This window comes from Sinocyclocheilus anshuiensis, unplaced genomic scaffold, assembly GCF_001515605.1.
Source record: "Sinocyclocheilus anshuiensis isolate Anshui unplaced genomic scaffold, SAMN03320099.WGS_v1.1 scaffold1189, whole genome shotgun sequence".
NCBI classification, from domain to species: Eukaryota; Metazoa; Chordata; class Actinopteri; order Cypriniformes; family Cyprinidae; genus Sinocyclocheilus; species Sinocyclocheilus anshuiensis.
The window spans coordinates 209,322-229,890 of NW_015552686.1; the positions used below are offsets into that span (position 1 = coordinate 209,322).

The following is a 20,569-nucleotide window of genomic DNA, read 5'->3' on the forward strand; positions in this document are numbered from 1 at the left end:
GCTAGTTAGCAAGTTCCACGGCTAAATGCAGCTAAAGTAAACATTCTCTCAGTGAACGGCTCGTCACCTCACGGAAGGGTGGGCGGGGTGAGCAGAGCTCATTAGCATTTAAAGCGGCATGCAACAATAAAACGGCTTGCTCTGAAAAGAGCTGTTTTTGGCAAGGTAAAAAGGGTGTATTTTTACACTACCATTGAGAAATTTTAACCAAAGTATATGTTATAGACTTTTCATTAAGACCCTAAAGAATCATATCAACTTGTAGAAAATGGGCATCCGATGACCCCTTTAAGAAACGTGAAAGAAAGGTTAGTTCAACCAAGGGTTTTCATCTCTCTCATGCGCTTTCATTCACTTTGCCTTTTGTGTCTTTTGGCCTTTCTATACAGATTCCAAGTTTTTTTTCTCCCAGTTAATGGGCGATTCCAAGTTCGCATTGGCAGACCTTCACTCGATTCATGGCAGGCCAGAGAGGTTGAGGATACTCTGGTGCACAATAATTGGTTCATTGACGAACATTTAAAGAAGGTTAACTTGTTTTCCTGGATATCTTTCTGCATCTGTAACAAGGGCTCTTCTGCAAACCCACACCTCTTGTCGAGTCTTAAATACTTTGTAAAAGCGTTTTTTTTCTATTCTCATCTTCCAGTTTCATTTTTCAGGGGCTCTTTCAGCCTCCGAGCACCATCTGCGCCAAGCACGCTCCGTTTTCATAGCACTTCATTCTATTCAAATGTGAAAGCCAAGCAATCAGCTTGGATGGCATTGACATGTGCGCTCAGAGGCAGGATTTGAGAGGCAAATTTCTCTTCATGATTCCGCCTCCCGGCGAACAGATTGTACATCGAAATTTTGCCGACTGTGTCTATCGCCGCCTCCTCTGGCGGCCTGCAGCCGGTGCCAGCGTCATAAACTGAGACTGACAAAGGAATTTTGCGAGGGTGGCTGCTTCATTCATATGCATGTGTGTACGCACTGGGTAGTGTGTTTTCTTTCTGACATTGCCAGTTGAGTTCACCGATCAATACTTTACAGTGACACCATCAGTCCTAATGGAACTGAAAGAGCATTGTCTGTTTGTGCCATTTATGTCTCATAACACCTTATCATCTATTGGTGCAATTAAACACGAAAGGTATGACAGTTTAGTAGAATCAAGTGTTTTCACGACTTTGTACTTTAACACAGCACAATGTTCATTCAGCTGAGACTCACTTTAATCAATATTTCTCACAGAAAACACGTCTTCCAGTCGCTGGTTGTAAGGAGTGAATTTAGTTCTAATAATAATAATAATAATTTGATAAGAAAGTAAGACAATATTTTATTTAGCTATAATAATAATAATAATAATAATAATAATAATAATAATAATAATATAATTTACAGTGAAATTGTTTAATACTTTTATTATTTTTATTTAGTTATAATAATAATAATAATAATAATAATAATTTTATAAGACATTAAGACAGCCATAAATATTATTATTATTATTTTAATTTTACAATTGCACTGTAAAATAATAATAATAAATTTAAAATATTAAAGAGTTTCTCTGTTAACTGTTTTCACATAATTTTCTAGTCATTTTAATATGTAATCACAAAGTTTTGGGCCAAATTGTGCAGTCCTACAAACGAGTACATCAAGCCTAAAGTTTTTTTTTTCTTTCTATTTTTAATCGCAATTACAATTTTTATCAGAAAAATCACAATTAGACCCCCCCCTCTCCCTATGTTCATAAAGCCAAACCTGTCAGATAATGAGTTTCTATCATTTTTACAGGTGCTGCTTCACACAGGAAGCGTATTCGGTCAGATGAAAGACGCTCTGATTATTTTCTTCGAGTAATGACTCGTATTTCCAAATGATCTGTCTCAGTTTGTTCGTGTCTCTGCAGCAGGCAGATTACCTGGAGCGAAGCGAATCTTTCCGTCAAACAAGTGACTTCATTACGCTGTGACGGCTCGGAGCCTACGAGATGAACTGCTAATCGCTCTAAAAGGTGATTATATCCATCAGGAACGGTGTGGGATAAGATCAGGACAAGGCGTACCTTCATAGCGAGATCAAACCGGTGTGTGAAGCCACGTGTGCTGTGACACTCCAGTCTGAGATCTTACACCCTTCAGGGACATAATTATTGATCGCGGAGAGAGCTTAGGCTCAGAGCGGCGCTTTTCCCTTTCTAGCCAAACACGTTAGGGTTCATTATTGATTCAATCGGAGAGAGGAATGATATGGAGGCGAGCTCTCGAAATCTGTGTCAAATAATGCTGAATATGCAGCAGCAAAGCAACTTTTGTCAGATCAGATGTGCGCTTGTGCAGTCATTCACTTGTATTGTGCTGAGGATTGGTAAATGTGAGTTTTCAACGTTGACAGTATGATCCAGGAGCGTTTTTTGTAGCTTATCATGTTTAAAGTGTATTATGTTATTTATTAGCCTTAAAAAAAGACATAAAAAGACATCAACATTTACATATTTGCAATATTCGTGATGTATTTTCACATGAAACCAGATATTTATAGTATTACATGAACTTTATAGGCTAAGTATTGTATTGTTTGGCATTTTTTGTTGTTGTTTTTAATTATATTATACATGTAATGAATTAAAATAATTTTTATATTTATATAATTATTACAATTCTAATAATTCTAATTTTAAGCAACCAATGTTGTGATTTATTTTGTATTTTGTTTTTTTTTGTATGATTGTATTTATCATTTTTATTACTTTTATTTATAAATTAATTTTTTGTTAAAATGCTTTCTCCTAGTTTTATATTATTATATTATATAAATGTAATGAATTACAATTATATTTATATTGTATATTTATATAATTATTATAGTTATATTAATTATAATTGTAAGCAACCACTATTGTGATTTTTTTGTTTTGTTTTTGTTTTTGTTTGTTTATTTTATTTTTTTATTACTTTTGAAAAACTTTTTTTCCTCAATTTTTTTTTAAGCAGTACAAATGTATTGTTTGGCAAGACATAAATATAAATTTGCCAAATTGCTTTTATAAAACCGTTACTCTAGAATAAAAATACTGCTGACACTTTCAAGTAAACTTGTCTACATGAGTTAACACAACTAACTACAGTTAACTAACAATGAATAAGCAATAAGCCATTGTTTTTACATACTAGCCCAGGGCTGTCCAAACTTGGTCCTGGAGGGCCGGTGTCCTGCATAGTTTAGCTCCAACTTGCCTCAACACACCTGACTGGAAGTTTCTATGCCTAATAAGAGCTTGATTAGCTGGTTCAGGTGTGTTTAATTAGGGTTGGAGCTAAACTCTGCAGGACACCGGCCCTCCAGGACCGAGTTTGGACAGCCCTGCACTAGCCGATCATTTTATTTGCAGTTCCGTTTGAGGCTGACCATCTTTTTTTATTTATGCTTGTGTATCAGTAGACTTCCTATCAACTCAAGGTTTGACAGGAGCTCCCATGATCACTCATTTGTGGCCATAACGCCTCTTAAATGCAAACATCATCCATATGGCACTTGGGTAATTGAATTCCGTCCAGTTAGTACACAAAGCGAGCAGAGCCGTGGCCAGGCATTGTTTCGTCGGCTGCCGTTCCATCAAACCGTAATCAGCCACCTGGGGAAAGAAGACTGAGGTTGCTGTTCATCTGCACATATCCTTTTTCATCCGAGGTCTAAATGAAGTGCAGCCGGTACATGCTGTTGTCTTTGAATTAATTCATGACACTGGGTGAAGGAGTGAGGCACAGGCCTTCCCAGGGCTCTGCTTAGTCCAAGTCCAATTTCCCACCGAAAGATTGAGTCTTCTTGATGTACGTCTGCGGGGCGAACTAGCTCCGGGCAATCCTTCAAGCCGCCTCTCTTCTCATCTTTTAATCTCATCGCTCTTCTAGTTTTTTTTATGAACTTGTCTCGGGTCTTTTTAACCTTTCATGGCGTGAGAGACGAGGATTTTCCTCTACCGGCCCGATTCGGCAACAGCGATTTCGAGCAGTTGAGTTTATGCACCAGTCGGGTCAGTCGGTTTGTAGATCGCATGTCTCGTCATTCGGAAAGAAGTTTACGCATGTGAATGAAGGAAGACGAGGTTTGGAGGCTTTTGTGCTGCCTGACGCATGATTGAGCAGAGCGAATATCTAGCAGACGTCTTCATCGATATCTCCCTCAATAAGCATTGAGTTTTTCTGGAATAATGCCGCTGCAGTAGGTGTGAATGTATTACAGCGAAGCGTCGAGTGGCGCCTCGCTTCAGATAAACTGTCGGAAATCAATACACTTCAAATCTTTCATCAGTACACCATCGCAGTGCAGAGATGTTAAGCATTTACAGCTCTCTGAGATGGTCTCCATGAGATCTGCTCTGGGCTTTTTTTGTACACAGGAGGATTTGGAGGAAGCGTTATAGCAGGACCACTGCAGACGTTGAGGGGGACGTGTCTCCTCTTCAATATTCTCATTATTGGTCCATCAATATGGTTTTTGTAATGGATGATTCTTAACCATATTACCATGGGTCCATCCTACAATATTTGGTTACATCATTGCATTATACATCATTGCATTATGTATTTCTCAGATCCTTTGGCACCATGGTGAAGTGATGTGTCAGATACTAATACTATAGTACTTTGAAATATATACCATGGTTCTGTATGCTTTTTTGTATGGGGTGCTGTTTATTTATGTGTATATATGTGTACACTATATATATTTGCCAACCACATATTGGTATATTGTAGTGTTGTCACGGTACCAAAATTTCAGTATTCGGTACCGATAAAAATCGCGTTCCTAGGATAAAATACGCATGTTTTGGCGGGGATTCCCTGGTAAAATTCGCATTCCAGGGGCTAAATATGACGTTAATGCGGTCGTTTTTCAACCCGCGGACATGGAAAAACAACCCGCGGCAACAGTGTTAAGCAGCCCAATTCCGCGGGAAAACCGCGGACTTGGCAACACTGGAAGAGGATAGCTTTCTGATAGCGCATCAAGAACCAGGTTGACCGGGTACTCGGTACCACCGGTACTTAAAAAATCCTGGTACCGTAACGTTTTCATTTTTTTAGTACCGACTTGGTACCGAAATACCGGGTCTTTTGACAACATTAGTATATTGATAAACCAGTGTTTTTTATGGAATAACAGTTTCATAGAAAGTATATATGTATGTATGTACATGTGAACGAACGAACGAACCGCATATTGGTATATTGATTAACCAGTATTTTTTTAAGGAGTAACAGTTTCATAAAAACACATTTCTAAATAATAGTAATAATAATAATAAATAAATAAAGTTATATATTTTATTTACTTTGCTTACATACTTATTTAATTACTAGGGATGTAACTATGTTATCAATATCATGATATCGCGATAACAAAACTGTCTCGATATTATCGTGGTCACATGACGATATAAAACGATAGGTTCCGGTGTTTTCTGCGCCTCAGAACGGCTCCATTCACAATGAATGAATGCAGTGCACTCTTTTATTGCACGTGCTGTGAGTTTAGCGCGTGTTTGGGAACGCAACAGCCACCAGTTAGGCTTTATTTTCGTGGCAGATGATTACAGCATTTCACTAGATTATTAGTGAGACGTGTTTTTGTAATCATGTTTTCACTGAAGCTGGAGTTTTCCTTCAAAATAAAAGCTCTACTGCTGTTTCCGTCAAAATAAAAGCTTAAAAGTGCATGAATTGCTGACGGCTAGCGGTTTAAATGCAGTCCAAATTCAAAATATCTCTCTCAAGTGTAGAAATTAGGAAAGTATTGTAATTTCCCAAGTGTAAAGCAAAAATATATACCTACGATATATACATTTTAATTTATTTTACAGTGTAATTGTTTTACAATATATGGCTATTACTGTCATTTATTATTATATTCTAATTTGTTTGGCTTCTGAAATACCAGTGTGAATGTAATTTAGACTGAGACAGTCTATCACCAATAAAAAGAGGGCTGAGTCCCCTTTAAAGTTCAGGTACAAAAGTTCAATTCACTGACTTTTTTCTGACTTAAGTTTTCTTAGTTAAGAACATGGGTTGGAGCTCTTAATTTTGAACTCTCAAAGTGCATTAGAATAATTTTCAACAAAATTGAAAAATCAAAATTCTTCATTTGCCTTTTTTAAAATATCGTATCATGGACTTATTATCAATATTATCGTATCGTGAGATTTTCATATCGTCACACACTTAAGTCACTCACTTGAGTGCGTGAATCATTAAACGAATCTAAGTGAGTCTTATGATTCGAGTCGCTGGAATGAATCAAAATATTATTACGACTCCTCTGGGGTTTGTAGTAATTTGTAAAAGGATTTAATGGAGACAGTGATGTCTGTGAATCGACGAGTCGATTATAGTGGAATTAACTGTGGGACCATTCAATGCTTCTGAAACAAAGAATCTATTCTTTTTGGAATCAACTCCCAGCCCTAATGATTCTTATTGCATTAATGTGAATTATTCTAAAATGTTACCAAAGTGTATTAGCACAACTGAAACACTTGACCAATCAGCATCCAAGACCAGAACGATCCATTTTTTATTATATATATCCATATTGGATAACTCTCCATTTTATGAAATGTGTTTGTCTGTTTTGTAAGTGTCTGAATAAGCATTAGAAGTGTGAAGATCTTCAAATCAAGTTCTCCTGTCGTCTCTAATTAGGATAAGAGTACATGTGATTTTTCGCTGTGTTAACCTTTCTCTGTCGTCCTCCTCCTCCTCCGTCTCGGCTAAAACTTTGACCCCCCTCCTCCAGTTTCACCGCTCTTCTGCCTACGTGTTTCTCGATCTGTTCCACGTGCTTCTGATGCCGGTTTCACCCACTCAACACATAAAGAGTGCTTGCAGATCACGCTGTGTGCGAATCATACAATGGCTTTCAACAGGCGCAATCTGTTCAGGTTCGTCTCGCGCAACCCAGACTGTCTCTGGCTGCCCCATCATTCTTACCTGAACGTCATTAAGACTTTTAAAACAAAACTAAAGAGATAAGTAAATCTATAATTATTAGGTGATATAAAAGTAGTATTTTGTTTTGTTGATTTAGTGTCTGATACTGGTTCCAGCAGTCAGTTGTTGGGGATCATGATGTTGCTATAGTTACCTCGACAGGTGAACGTGACTTATGTGTACGAGTCTCTGTTTGACCAGGTGAAAATATTAACTTTAAAGTACTTTTTCTTGGTTTTATATAAAATTCCTTCTGTTTATATATATATATATAAGACAAAGCAGAACTGTTCGTCTCCGAGCAACATGCAGCTGCATTTCATTACTTAATCCACGTTTTGAACGAATAGGGTGAACCATTTGGCTCGTTGGACCTAAAGCGGCTACACAGAGCGATCGGTGTATGACATCAAAGGCCTGCGAGAGCGATTCAAAAGCATAAGGAGCCGTCTGCTCTCTATAGCTCTCGCGGTACTTTGATGTCACACACTAATCGATCTGATGGTGATGATCCGCTTCAAGTCGAACAAGCCTAATGATTCAATGACCATTCATAAAGAACCATTTACTTCACTCCTGAATGAATCAGCATTTGAACGAATCAAATGAATGAATAAATTACTCGATGACTTAATCATTAAGACATTTACCACCACCTACTGGCAGTTTTTTTTATATTTAGAGTATCATTTCATTAAAGAAATAATTTAATAATTATTATTAAATTAGTAATAATAATAATAAATTATTTAAAATATTGTTCACCCACCCAAAAATGACGGTCCAAAAGATTATATATAATAAATTTTATGTTGAATCAAACAAAATATTTCTTGCTGAAGCTACACCGTACACACACATATATTATGCAAACAAAAACTTTTATTTTGGATGCAATTAATCGCGATTAATCGTTTGACAGCACTAACACACACACACGTACATATACACACATTTTATGATGACATTTGTCAGGGCTGCACTTATTTGAGAATAAATACTGTAAAAATAGTGAAATAACATTACAATTTGTATAATTTATTGTGATTTATTGTAATATAATTTATTGTAATTATTATTTATTGCAATTTATTTCTGTGATGCAAATCTGAATTTTCAGTATTTCTAATGTGCTGATTTGCTGATCAAGAAACATTTCTAATTATTTTAATAGAAAAAGTTATGCTTAATTTTATTTTTAAAGGTGAAACTTTTTTGATGATTTTTTGATGAATAGAAAGCTAAGAATAACAGCATTTATTTGAAATAGAAATCTTTGTAACATTATAAATGACTTTACTGTCATTTTTGATCAGTTTCATGCATACTTGATAATTAAAATGTATTCATTAAATAAAATCAAATAACCTTTTATTATTGTTATTGTAGTGCTTTACAATAAGGTCAGTTATTGTACTAACTAACATTAACCAGCAAGCAATAAATTTGTTACAGTATTTATTAATCTAACATTCAATAACTGTTTATTAGTTATCGTTAACTCACTTTCATTAAATAATTTTAGCAGATATAACTTTTGATTTTAATAATGTACTAGTAAATATTGAAATGATCATGAATTAAGATTAATAAATGCTTTAAAAGTAATTTTTATTGTTAGTTCATGCAGTAATGTTATTATAATTAACCATACCATATATAATAGTAGTTGTGTCATCAGTTTTTTTTTTTCTTTCAGTTAATGTTTTTCTTTGTCTGCTGCAAGGACTTTTGGAGCGATCAATCACATGACACTTACAGCATTGTAACCCCTCATTTTTACCCTGAAACCACATTCACTAGCTGGCCTAGATTTCCGTCCTCTTCTAGCAAGCCAAACAAAGCCAAAACCGAGCCGTTCCCTTTCAGACTCACCTGAAGTGCCCACTTTACAGACACATGATATCCAGGTGCAGACGGCAGAGTAAGAAAAGTTAGATCTTCAATTCCAAAATGCAACAAAGCAGTTTGAGGCTCATTTGAAAAGACCTAATGACTGCGAAATGGTGAGAACGAGGCGACGGGAGTGAAAGACGGCATGAAAACCAGTCGATAATAAAGAGTCAGAGAGCAGGAATGGGATCACATTGCAGAGAGTTTTGTTATAATGCAGACTTCTAGCTCAAAGATTTAAAACATGGCATCTGGTCTAACTAAAGTCCATAGGGACTTCATAGAGCTGGTCATTTCATCTCAAAAAGTGATTCACTCATTGTTTTAGCTCTGAGCTATTTATTAGTTTGCTTTAATGAGCCGTTATATTCATCCGCTAATGAAATCAGGGATTTATTGGTTGGTTTGTGGGATATTGAATGCGGGACACTATCCCGTTGTCTGTCAGAGAGCATCTGCTGATCATTCAGCACGTTTAATATGATATTAATGGACAAGCTGTATTTATTTTCCCTCTCATCCAATACACTTTATATGATAAGCAAACACAGATCACGGATGTTGCATCTAAATACTGTCAAGCGAATTTCTTGATTCCCATGGTGAACATGCGTGTTGAATGCACAGCCACCACTGACAGTAACATGTTTGACGCTTATCGTTGTAATAAATCTATGCTTCGCAATGGCTGTTGTGACTCGCGCTACATTAAAGTGCTCTCTGCTGTGATTTACAGGGAGTTATTGTTTCATGGCATGGTTTTATTTGCCAGGGCTCAATTATGCGCTAATGAGCATGTTATCCGAGATGATTTGTATTTCTGTTTTGTAAGACATTCTATAATTTATGCTTTTTGAAAAAGTTCCTAATTCTAAAACGGTAATCCTGTTTACCGTTTTGCAAATGGTGATGTAATGTTTTGGCATTGAAGGACGATTTAATTGGTGCTGAAAATAGCTTTTGCAACTATCGGTTATGGGGAAACATGAAGGTGCTGATGGGTTCTAGAGTACGACTGCGAAATAAAGCTTTGATTTGATGTGCGTTTTTTAAAAAGCATACTTTATTTTGATTAGATGATTATCACATGCGCTAAATTGAAATAAGAGTATGGCAAGACAAATGTGAGGATATGGAGAAGTGGCTGTTCATCATAATGGTGTAAATCTGTCACTGTTTGTGCACTAATATTATTTGTTGATTATTGCATGATGTATTAATATAAGGTGATAAAAAGGACACATGAAGCATTAACACTTTACGACTGGATTGGATTGTTGAGTGGCTTGAATATTGACTTATACTGATGGTTATGTACAGGACTGGTTGTCATATTTTTCACTTCAGGGAATATTGCTTGTCTGTAATAATGATAATACAAAATTTTATCTTAAAGAACAATAAAAAATAAATAAAAAAAATATATTTTAAATTGTAATAATATTTCACATTAGCAGTTTTTAATGTATTTTTAACCAAATAAGAGCAGTCTTAATGAGCATAAATTTCACAATTAAGTTTCACTATTGATTACAAATGTAAATGTAACAGATGCACTACATAGTAAAAGATGTAATAAAACATGACATTTTGAAATAGTAAGTTTTACGAGAACAATTTTTTTCTATTCTATCTATCTGTCTATCTGTCTGTCTGTCTGTCTATCAGAAATTATAGTTTGCTTAAAGAAAATGAAATGCACTGTAACATTTTAATGACACTTAAATAACAATAAACTTTAATTGTTGAAATTGTTGAAAAAATATCACTTATGCAAACTATAAGTTTTTCTTTTAATTCTTTTCTATTTTTCATTTTTTCCCCCCATTTTGGGGTAATGTGACCATTTTGTAAAATAGGCTAATTTATTTAACAAAGAAGCATTAAATTGATAAATTCACGGCAAATATATTTATATTGTTACAAAAGATAAATGCAGTTCTTTTGAACTTTCTATATTGGGAAAAAAGTTGCACAAAGCAGCACAACTTTTCAGCATTAATAATAATAATGAATTGATTTCTGAAGGATCATGTGTCACTGAAGACTGGAGTAATGATGCTGAAATTTCAGCTTTGCATCACAGAAATAAATTCCATTTTAAAATATATTCACATAGAAACATTTTAAATTGTAATAATGTTTCGCAACATTACTGTGTTTACTTTAAAGACAGTTTCAGATTAATCTGAACTATTGCTTATATTCCTATTTCAGTAAAGTACATTTTCAGTTGGGTTGGTAGTGTATTCTAACAGAAACCCTGAAAGATAACAGATATTTTATTTTTAATGTTTGTGTGTGATGTCACAGAAAGCCAGAGAAAGGCCGCTCCATGACTATAACACCCTCTCTATTTCTTTCACTCTCACTCTCCAAACACACACACACACACACACACACACACACACAGGCGGCTGTGAGGTGAAAGAGGCTGTACTCTCAGCAGCACTTCACTTTACTTGAGTATCTACAGGTACATTATATTATAGATAGCATTATATTATAGCTTTCAAAGGTTTGGAGTTGGTACAATTTTTTCTTTTGTTCACCAAAGTTGTATAAATTTTATTAAAAATTCAGTAAAACCAGTAATACTGTGAAATATTATTGCAATTTAAAATAACTTCTATAATATATTTTAAAATTTAATTTATTCTTGTGTTGCAAAGCTGAATTTTCTGCATCATTACTCCTTCTAGTATCACATGATCCTTCAGAAATCATTCTAATATGCTGATTTTGAAACATTTCATAATATTATTCATGTTGAACGTTCAAATGAACAGCATTTATTTAAAGTCTTTGGTAACATTAGAAATATCTTTACTGTCACTTTTGATTAATTTAATGATTCTTTGCTGAAAGTAAATATGATAATAATAAAAAAAGGGTTACTTTTTTACACCAAGTAGATTTTTTAAAGAAATATGAGAAGTTATATTTTGCATAAATTAATTTTTGTAATAATGATTCTTTATTTAAATTTTTTTTATTTAAATTTTTTTCCCTTCAACAATTAAGCACAACCTTTTATTTTTGATAGTGTCATTAAAATCTCACAGTGCAAAAAAGTAGGCTTCATTTTCGTCAGGCAAACTATAATTTCTTTTTTTTTTTTGTTCTGTACTTGGGATGAAATATGATCCAGATATATGTTTGACAGGATTTGTGAGATTCACCCAAATACCACATATAGAATAAAGAGAAGATGAGTTAAAGACAGAATGAGTGTGGGTTGTTTTAAGCAATAAAGCAAACATCAATACGACCCACTCAAACAGAGTACTGAAGCTGCAGAGTCAGGAGAAATGATCCGTCGTGTTATTGAACGCTGCGTTTGTGAAATGAATGTGTCACAGGACCCTTCACGTCTGTCACAGGCTACATGTGATTGTGTCTTCTGCATCTGTAATTTTACATGCTTTTCTCTGAAGTTCACCTTAAACCCTTAGAATTAAGCATGCAGATTTTGCTACTGTACCTTTAAGACCTCTATATGGAAATATGATTGGTTTAGCTCTAGCATGTACCATTCACACTGTTGTTCGTTAGATGTACCCATAGTAGTTTCTGAATATTGAATAGAGGTTGATATGTAAATGAAGGCGGTCATATGTTAATGTGCTTTGTTTTTGTACACATGAATGACCTCTTTCGATTGGCTAACCTTTTCGCATGTGAAATGAGCTACTGTAGCGTTAAGGATTGAATAGGTTTTTGATATGTAAATGTATTTTATTTTTGTATATGAATATAACCATTGAAAAGCTGTTTGCATGTGAAATTATTACATTACATTACATTATTAATGTTTTTAAAAGAGATCTCATATTCTAACCAAGGCTGCATTTATTTGATCAAAATACAGTAAAAGTAGTAATATTATAGAACAGTATTACAGTTTAAAATAACCATTTCTATTTGATTTTTTTTTTTTAAATGTCATTTATTTCTGTGATGGAAAGCTGACTTTTCTTCAGTTTTTACTCCAGTTTTCAGTGTTACATAATATACTAATTTGCTTTTTAAGAAACATTTCTTATAATTGTTAATGTTGAAATAGGCCAAAATAGTTGTGCTGCTCATGATTTTTGTGGAAACCTTTATACAACATTTTTTTCTTTACTATTTTTTTAATAGAAAGTAAAAAAAAAAAAAGCATGTATTTGAAATTGTTTGCAACATTAAAAAATGTCACTTTTGATCAATCTAATGCGCCCGGAATAATAATAATAAAACGTTGTGTTGTGTTGTGTGTTATGTGTTAACAAATTAAGTGTCACTTCATGTTAAAGGTTGCCAGTCTCTAATATAGACTGTCACATAAATTTACATGGATGTAATGTTGTAAAAAAACCTCTGCGCCAAGAGCCAAACACTTCCATTTTTTTTTGCTGCAGAGTGCAACAGAGTTAGTTTTAAAGTCTTTAAATGCTTTCGTATGGTCAAGGAAGTGCAACTAAGTGTCTCCATAGCAATAATTTCAGAAACTGCGAGACAAACGATTCAATTAGGGCCTGCTGGCTGCAACGCGCCTCATATTTTGTCATTAGGGCTATTCAGTTTCAGCCCAGGGCAGTTCTGTCTAATAAAGTAGAAGCTCTGGCATTTGCTGGTGAGCTCACAGCTACTGTAGCTACACACACACACACACACACGCATACGAGATGTAGGGCACGGGCCACTGAGCTACATCATTGCTTCATTTGGATCAAACTCTAGCAAGTAATGATGCTGAAATTTCAGCTTTGCATCACAGAAATAAATTCCATTTTAAAATATATTCACATAGAAACATTTTAAATTGTAATAATGTTTCGCAACATTACTGTGTTTACTTTAAAGACAGTTTCAGATTAATCTGAACTATTGCTTATATTCCTATTTCAGTAAAGTACATTTTCAGTTGGGTTGGTAGTGTATTCTAACAGAAACCCTGAAAGATAACAGATATTTTATTTTTAATGTTTGTGTGTGATGTCACAGAAAGCCAGAGAAAGGCCGCTCCATGACTATAACACCCTCTCTATTTCTTTCACTCTCACTCTCCAAACACACACACACACACACACACACACACACACAGGCGGCTGTGAGGTGAAAGAGGCTGTACTCTCAGCAGCACTTCACATGTGATAATGCAGTGTTGTTCTCAGCAGCACAGTGAGCTGTTGTTTTATGAGTCTTTCCTTTCTGCAGGTTGAAGGACGCTGGAGCACTCTCGGCTCTCAGCCCCTGTTCTTCTCTCTGTCTCTCGTTCCTGCTGGTCTTGTATATAATTAGTTCATTTTCCACTTTAATAAGCTGGATGATGGTCTGTAGAGTTTTCCAGACAGGCCTGCTGGCACAGACAGCCCCAAAGAGAGCTTCAAAAAAAGTTAGAAATCAATTAAAAGAAAAAGGCTATGTTTTGCATATTTTTTTAGTAATAATAAATATATATATATATATATATGTATATGTGTGTGTGTGTGTGTGTGCTGTAGAGGAAGTAACAGTACATCCGTCTTACCATCTACCATCTACCAGTTTGCTGGTTTAAGCCGGTTTGAGTTGAAAAAATTGACCAGACCCTCTCTAAATCAGCAGTTCTCATGCAAATCGGATGCAATTTTCCAGAACAATATTTGAAGACCCCATGATTTTTACATTTGTTTTTGCATTGGTTCAAGATTCAAGGTTCAAGGCTCAAGAAGTTTTTAAAATGTTTTTATCCATAATTTCTACCCAATAAAATAATTTAGAGCTTGGTATATATATAAAAAAGTATGTTTATTGTTGAAATGCACACAGATTTTTAAGATTTGATTAATTTTCATGACTTTTCCAGGTCTATAAATCACACTAAAATCAATCTAAAAAAATTAAATAATAATAAAGTAAATATGTTGAGAGGATGACATAAAATAAGAAATAACTTGATTAGTAGGTTTGTTTAGTAGTTTTACATTTTTATGCTTGTTTTGTCCCATGTTAAATTCAGTAGCTCATCTTAGGCCGGTTTAAGATTGTTTTTAGAAGTGCCTTCTAAAGCTGTTTATATTTATATTTTTAGCACACATAAATGGCGCTTTTCATATGAAGTGCATGAGAAACTTGACTTTCCATTGGGTTCATTAGAGCTTGATATTAGCGTGTTTCTAGGCGAATGATATGGTACATAAAAAGAAATGGCACACACAAATATTGAGTAGAAATGCCCATTAATAATTTTTGATGTTGAAAGAATAATAAGTACAGCATTTATAATTGATGTTTTTCAGATTACTACGCCACATGAGATGACTTTTATCTCTGAGCTCTTTGTGATTTGCGAAGGGTAATCATGTAATGATGCCTTAAAATGCAATCTAGAGAGCTTCTATCTCTGTTGTAAGTCTCTAGTGGTTGCTGGGATTTTCAGATCAAATCACAGAACAAATAAAAACAACCATGATGTCTGTGACTAAAAAAAAAGAGCGTTTCTGCATTCTTCAGCATGTGACCTGTGCTTTGTGGAGGTGTTTGTTTGAATGGTTTTATTTCTCTAAGGATGAGTGACGGGTCTCTGTGCGGCAGGTTTCTGTGGTTACACCCTCCGGGTCACCGCGGGGGGAGATGGAGACCTGACACAAAAGAGTATGTACTGTAGTACACTAATGGCGCTTTTCCACTGCATGGTACGGCACGGTACGGCTCCGTACGGGTCACTTTTTTCTAAAGCGGTACTGAACTGCAGTGGAAACGCAAACCGTGCCGAGCCGGACCGTGCCGTGCCGTACTGAGCCGTGCCGATCCGAGTCGATCCGAGTTTTTACACAGGAATACTCTGTAAAAAAATGTTGCTGCAGTTCAGGGTTGCCAGGTCTGCGTAACAAAACTGCCCAACTGCGTTCCAGCGGGAATTTGGCTATCAAAATCACATTCTACAGGGTTCCTTTTAGGGTGAAATCACATTTCAAGGGTCCAGGGTGGTTCGCTTCAACCTGCGGACTAAGCAACACTATGAAAGTTGGAAAACCGTGGACTTGGCAACACTGCTGCAATTAGTTATCGCAACTTAAAATTTGATTTTTTTTGTTGATATAACTTACATTTCCAAATTAACTAAACTTATATTAAGTTAAGCATGAACACTTAATTTAATGCTGAATTTTAAAGGCACAATATGTAAGATTTTTTAATTAAAATATCCAAAAACAACTAGAACAGTGTTATATATTTTGCTGACTTGTGTACTACTACTTACGTTATCCCAAATGTTTTGAAGAATGTTTAAATCCAGAGAAATAGCAATTTTAAATAGTGGCTCGTCCTTGGTCATTGCGTCGCCTACCAATGACGTCATACACCCTCTATTTCCGGTTTTGTTTTGTAGAAAACATGGAAACACCAAAGACGTTTTAATATGTTATGCGTTTTATTAGACAGGTGACGACCGCACAGTGTAGCATTATAACAGAACTTTCAAATGTATCTAGTATGATAAAACAGCGCTGCTTTACCCCACATACGCACGACTGGAAGGAGCGGAAGCGGTCGACTGTGGCATAATAAAAGCTCCGCTGCTTTTGAGCCGTGTGTCACGCTCGTCTCTCATTAGCAATTGCTTCAGCAGCCTCGTTTCGCTTCGATATCATCAAACTACGTCTTTGTTTATTTGTTTGTTTGGAATACGCGCCCTCTAGTGGCGAAAATTACGTATTGTGCCTTTAAAGGAACACGCCACTATTTTTGAAAATAGGCTCATTTTCCAACTCCCCTAGAGTTAAACAGTTGAGTTTTACCGTTTTCGAATCCATTCAGCCGATCTCCGGGTCTGGCAGTAGCACTTTTAGCTGCAGCAATATATTATATATTAATATATATTCTATATTTCAAAATGCTCTCGAGGTATTTTGATGTCATACACCGATCGGCCTGCACTCGCAAACAAAGCCAAAACCTAGATATTTTAGGCAATATAGAAATCCTGGCCAGGACGCGTCCTGGGAAAATGGCACGTATGGTCACCCTACTATTACCTAGCTCGCAACTTTTCATTTTCCGTCGGTCTTAGTACACGATGTAACTACAGAAGAGTCAAGTTTTAAATAGGAAAAATATTTTGAAATTCTTTGGTCATTTTTGAGCGAGATGCTAATGGTCTAATCAGATTCAATGATCTATGCTAAGCTGCAGCTAAAAGTGCTACCGCCAGACCCGGAGATCGGCTGAAAGGATTCGAAAACGGTAAAACTCAACTGTTTAACTCTTGGGGAGTTGGAAAATGAGCCTAAAGGCTTAAAGGCGTTCCTTTAAGTTGTAGTAATAGCAATTATTTTTTTTTACATTGTATGCATTACATGGATTACTTTTCTCATACCTCCCTCCCTTCCTTTTATTTAATTTATGTACTTATCATTCTTAGTAGTAGTAGTAGTAGTAGTAGTAGTAGTAGTAGTATTTTCTTCCTTTTAAAGCTGTATAAAAGTGTTTTGTATTATTTGTATTACCTAAATTATATTATTTGAATTATATTTATTTACCTAAAGTATTATGTGTGGCCATAAGTGCTTCATATAAATACGTGAATACAAGTTTATTTTTATAGATGTAAAAGCACTTAATTATGTACTTATTGATTATTGTTTTTAAATTGTGTTTTCTTTTATGTGTTGGTGGTGGGTATTATTATTCTCAAAAAGAAAAAAAAAATGAAATGAAAAGAAAGGAGAAGAAAAAGTAAACAATTATTAGGAGGAAAAAAATGTGTTTGTTTAAAAAATGTATTTTTATGTATTAAATGAATTGAATAGAACGTTATAATAAAGTATAAAAAACGAAGGAGAACGGGCGAACTCTTACTGCAAAAATCATACTTGTTTTCAAATCACTGAGTGATAAGAGCTCTTGAGGATTCCAACTGTCAAATTGGAAATCATAAATGACTTAACATCGAACAAAGCATAGTGACAAACAGCAGTATTTTACCAGATCTAAGCAAAATTAAATGATGCTAACTTGTGAAAAAGTAGCTATACGATGCTAGGATGTGTTATGTGACTACTAAGTTGTTCTAAATGCTTTTTTGTGTGTTTCTAAGGTATTTTTAGTGTTTAGTAGGTATTTTTACTGGTCTGAGCCAAAAGAGGTGGAATTGAATTGTGGTAATTAAAATGCTAGCCTTAGCAAACACTGTTAATTTTTAGCGGGAAAAAAAATATGTAAAATACCACCTGGTTAACATAATTCATTGATTGATTTCAGTCTTTAAACTGATTGATTGAAACAAATCTGAATAAACTGAACATCAGTCTGATTCTGTAGCAGCTAAAAGTAGTGCACTTTCCACAGCCACGTTCACGCAGCCATGTTTTATTTATTGATTTCCCATTGAAGGTCACATCAGAACGAATGCTTTGTTTTATTGAGTCTTTGACTCCTCGTGTGTTCAGTTTTTAAATTATTTATTGATATTCAGCTAGTAAATGGCAAATTTCTAATTGATAATCCATAGCAGGTTGCCTTTAGCTCCCTTGAGCGACTGCTGCCTGACCGTGACGTGACCGCGCTCCTCTGGGACGGGTTTGGGAGCAGGTTAAGTGGTGTGTGTGTGTTGTGACTTGCTCTGGCGTGAACCGGTCCAATAACTTGCCTGCGCGATGCACTCTGGTTGACCCGAGATTGCGGTGGGACATGGGCGCTGAACCGTACAGGCCACATCATTTTTTAATGGCCCCACAGAAAGCCTCACCACTGCTGGGACCTGTCTTTACTTTAAAACACTCTCAGTGAGGTAGCTGTTTATAGACTCAGTTAGATCACAGCCGCCGGACAGCCTGAAAGGGTTTCGACACGCAGTGCATTAAGAGGCGCCCGTGGTTCTCGCGTGTCCCGCGGTGTAGATAATCACAATGAGCAAACGATCAAACGTCAGGGCATCAGCGAGAGTGACGCCCCATTCGGCTCTAAGGGTTTCACGGTTTGATTTGAGAGGTTTTGCTTGAATTTCCCAGCTAAGAATTTATTCTGATTCATTTTTGAGGCCATTCTCTTTCTCTCACAATTTTTTTTGTTTATTGTTTAGTTGTATTTTGTATTAAAAGTGTAAATAAACATTTTTTAATATTATGAAGAAAATGGACTAGTCAAAAGTTTGGAATTAAGTTTTTTTTTTTTTTTGGGGGGGGAAAAAGTCCCTTATGCTCACCAAGGCTGCATTTATTTGATCAAAAATACAGTAAAAATAGTAATATTAGGGCTGCACGATTATGACAAAAATCATAATTGTCGATTATTCCCTTGAAATTGTAATTGCTATTATTAATTACGATTATCACAATTTACATTGAATGATGTTTATACAATTGTTTGATGCAACTGCATGCCGTATTTTATATGAAAATAAACAAGCTGAAAACACTCTAACTGAAAAACTTTTAGTGCTTTTCTATAGTATTAAGCCTCAAATGTCAAATATACATCGGATTGGTTTCTTTTTTAAATGATAAAAAAGTACAAATATGAATGGTATTATAATGTTATACTAAAACTACAATTTAAATAATGGGAAAAACGCTTAAGATAACATGTAGAAAGAAAAAAACACATCTTAAGCGTGCAGAATAACATAAGTGGACTTTAAAAGATTAATTGCCGCTTTGAACGATTACGTAATCGTGGCATCCATAATTGTAATCGCGATTAGAAATTCGATTAATTCTGCAGCCCTAAGTAATATTGTGAAATATCATTACATTAACTGTTTTCTATTTTAAAACTTTTTTAAAAATATAGTTTATTCCCATGATGCAAAGCTAAATTTTCATTGGTGGAAATTTCATTGGCTTCGTTCATTGGCTTTCATTGAAATCTTTCTAAAATGCTGATTTGCTGCTCATTTATTAATAATGTTGAACGTTGAAACAGTTTATAATATAATATAATATAATATAATATAATTAGTACTGTCAAACGATTAATCGCATCCAAAAGAAAAGTTTTTGTTTATGTAATATGTGTGTGTACTGTGTATATTTATTATATTATTATTTATAGTTATTATAACACATGCATGTATATATTTCAGAAAAATATGTTGTTTATATATTATAAATTATATATAAATTATATGAATATACAGTGCCGTGAAAAGGTTTTTGCCCCCTTCCTGTTTTTAAAATTTTTTTTTGCCTATTTGTCACACTTAAAAGATTCAGATCATGAGACAAATTTTAATAGTACACAAAGATAACCCGAGTAAATACAAAATGCAGTTTTGAAATAATGATTTAATTTATTAAGGGAAAAACGCAGTCCAAACATGCCTGGCACTATGTGAAAAAGTAATTGGAATTGCCCCCTAAATCTAATAACTGGTTGTGCCACCCTTTGCAGCAACAACTGCAATCAAGCATTATGTAAACAAAAACTTTTCTTTTGGATGCGCTTAATCGCGATTAATCGTTTGACAGCACTAAATATAATATAATGTAATAATATAATATAATATAATGTAATAATATAATAATATTAAATAATTATTATTATTAAAAAAGTTGAGAACCTAATTTATTTCAATTAGCTCAAAAATTACAGTAAAAATATTTATAAATTGTAGAAATTATAGATTTATATTTAATGCATCCTTACTAAAAATTATTTTTCTTTCTTTCTTTCTTTCTTTCTTTCTTTCTTTCTTTCTTTCTTTCTTTCTTTCTTTCTCT

At 34.6% G+C, this 20,569-nt stretch overlaps 1 protein-coding gene across 7 annotated transcripts in view; it reads left to right on the top strand.

Moving 5' to 3' along the window:
* The window catches only part of LOC107667613 (kelch-like protein 29), a 298,485-nt gene that overhangs the window by 43,855 nt on the left and 234,061 nt on the right, over positions 1–20,569 (top strand). For 6 of the 7 annotated variants that reach the window (XM_016459326.1, XM_016459320.1, XM_016459322.1 and 3 more), the window contains exon 3: positions 305–308. The exons of the other annotated variant lie outside the window; for it this stretch is intronic. The gene's annotated coding sequence lies outside the window, so the exon portion shown is untranslated. The remainder of the gene's footprint in view (positions 1–304; positions 309–20,569) is intronic. 7 annotated transcript variants of the gene reach the window in all.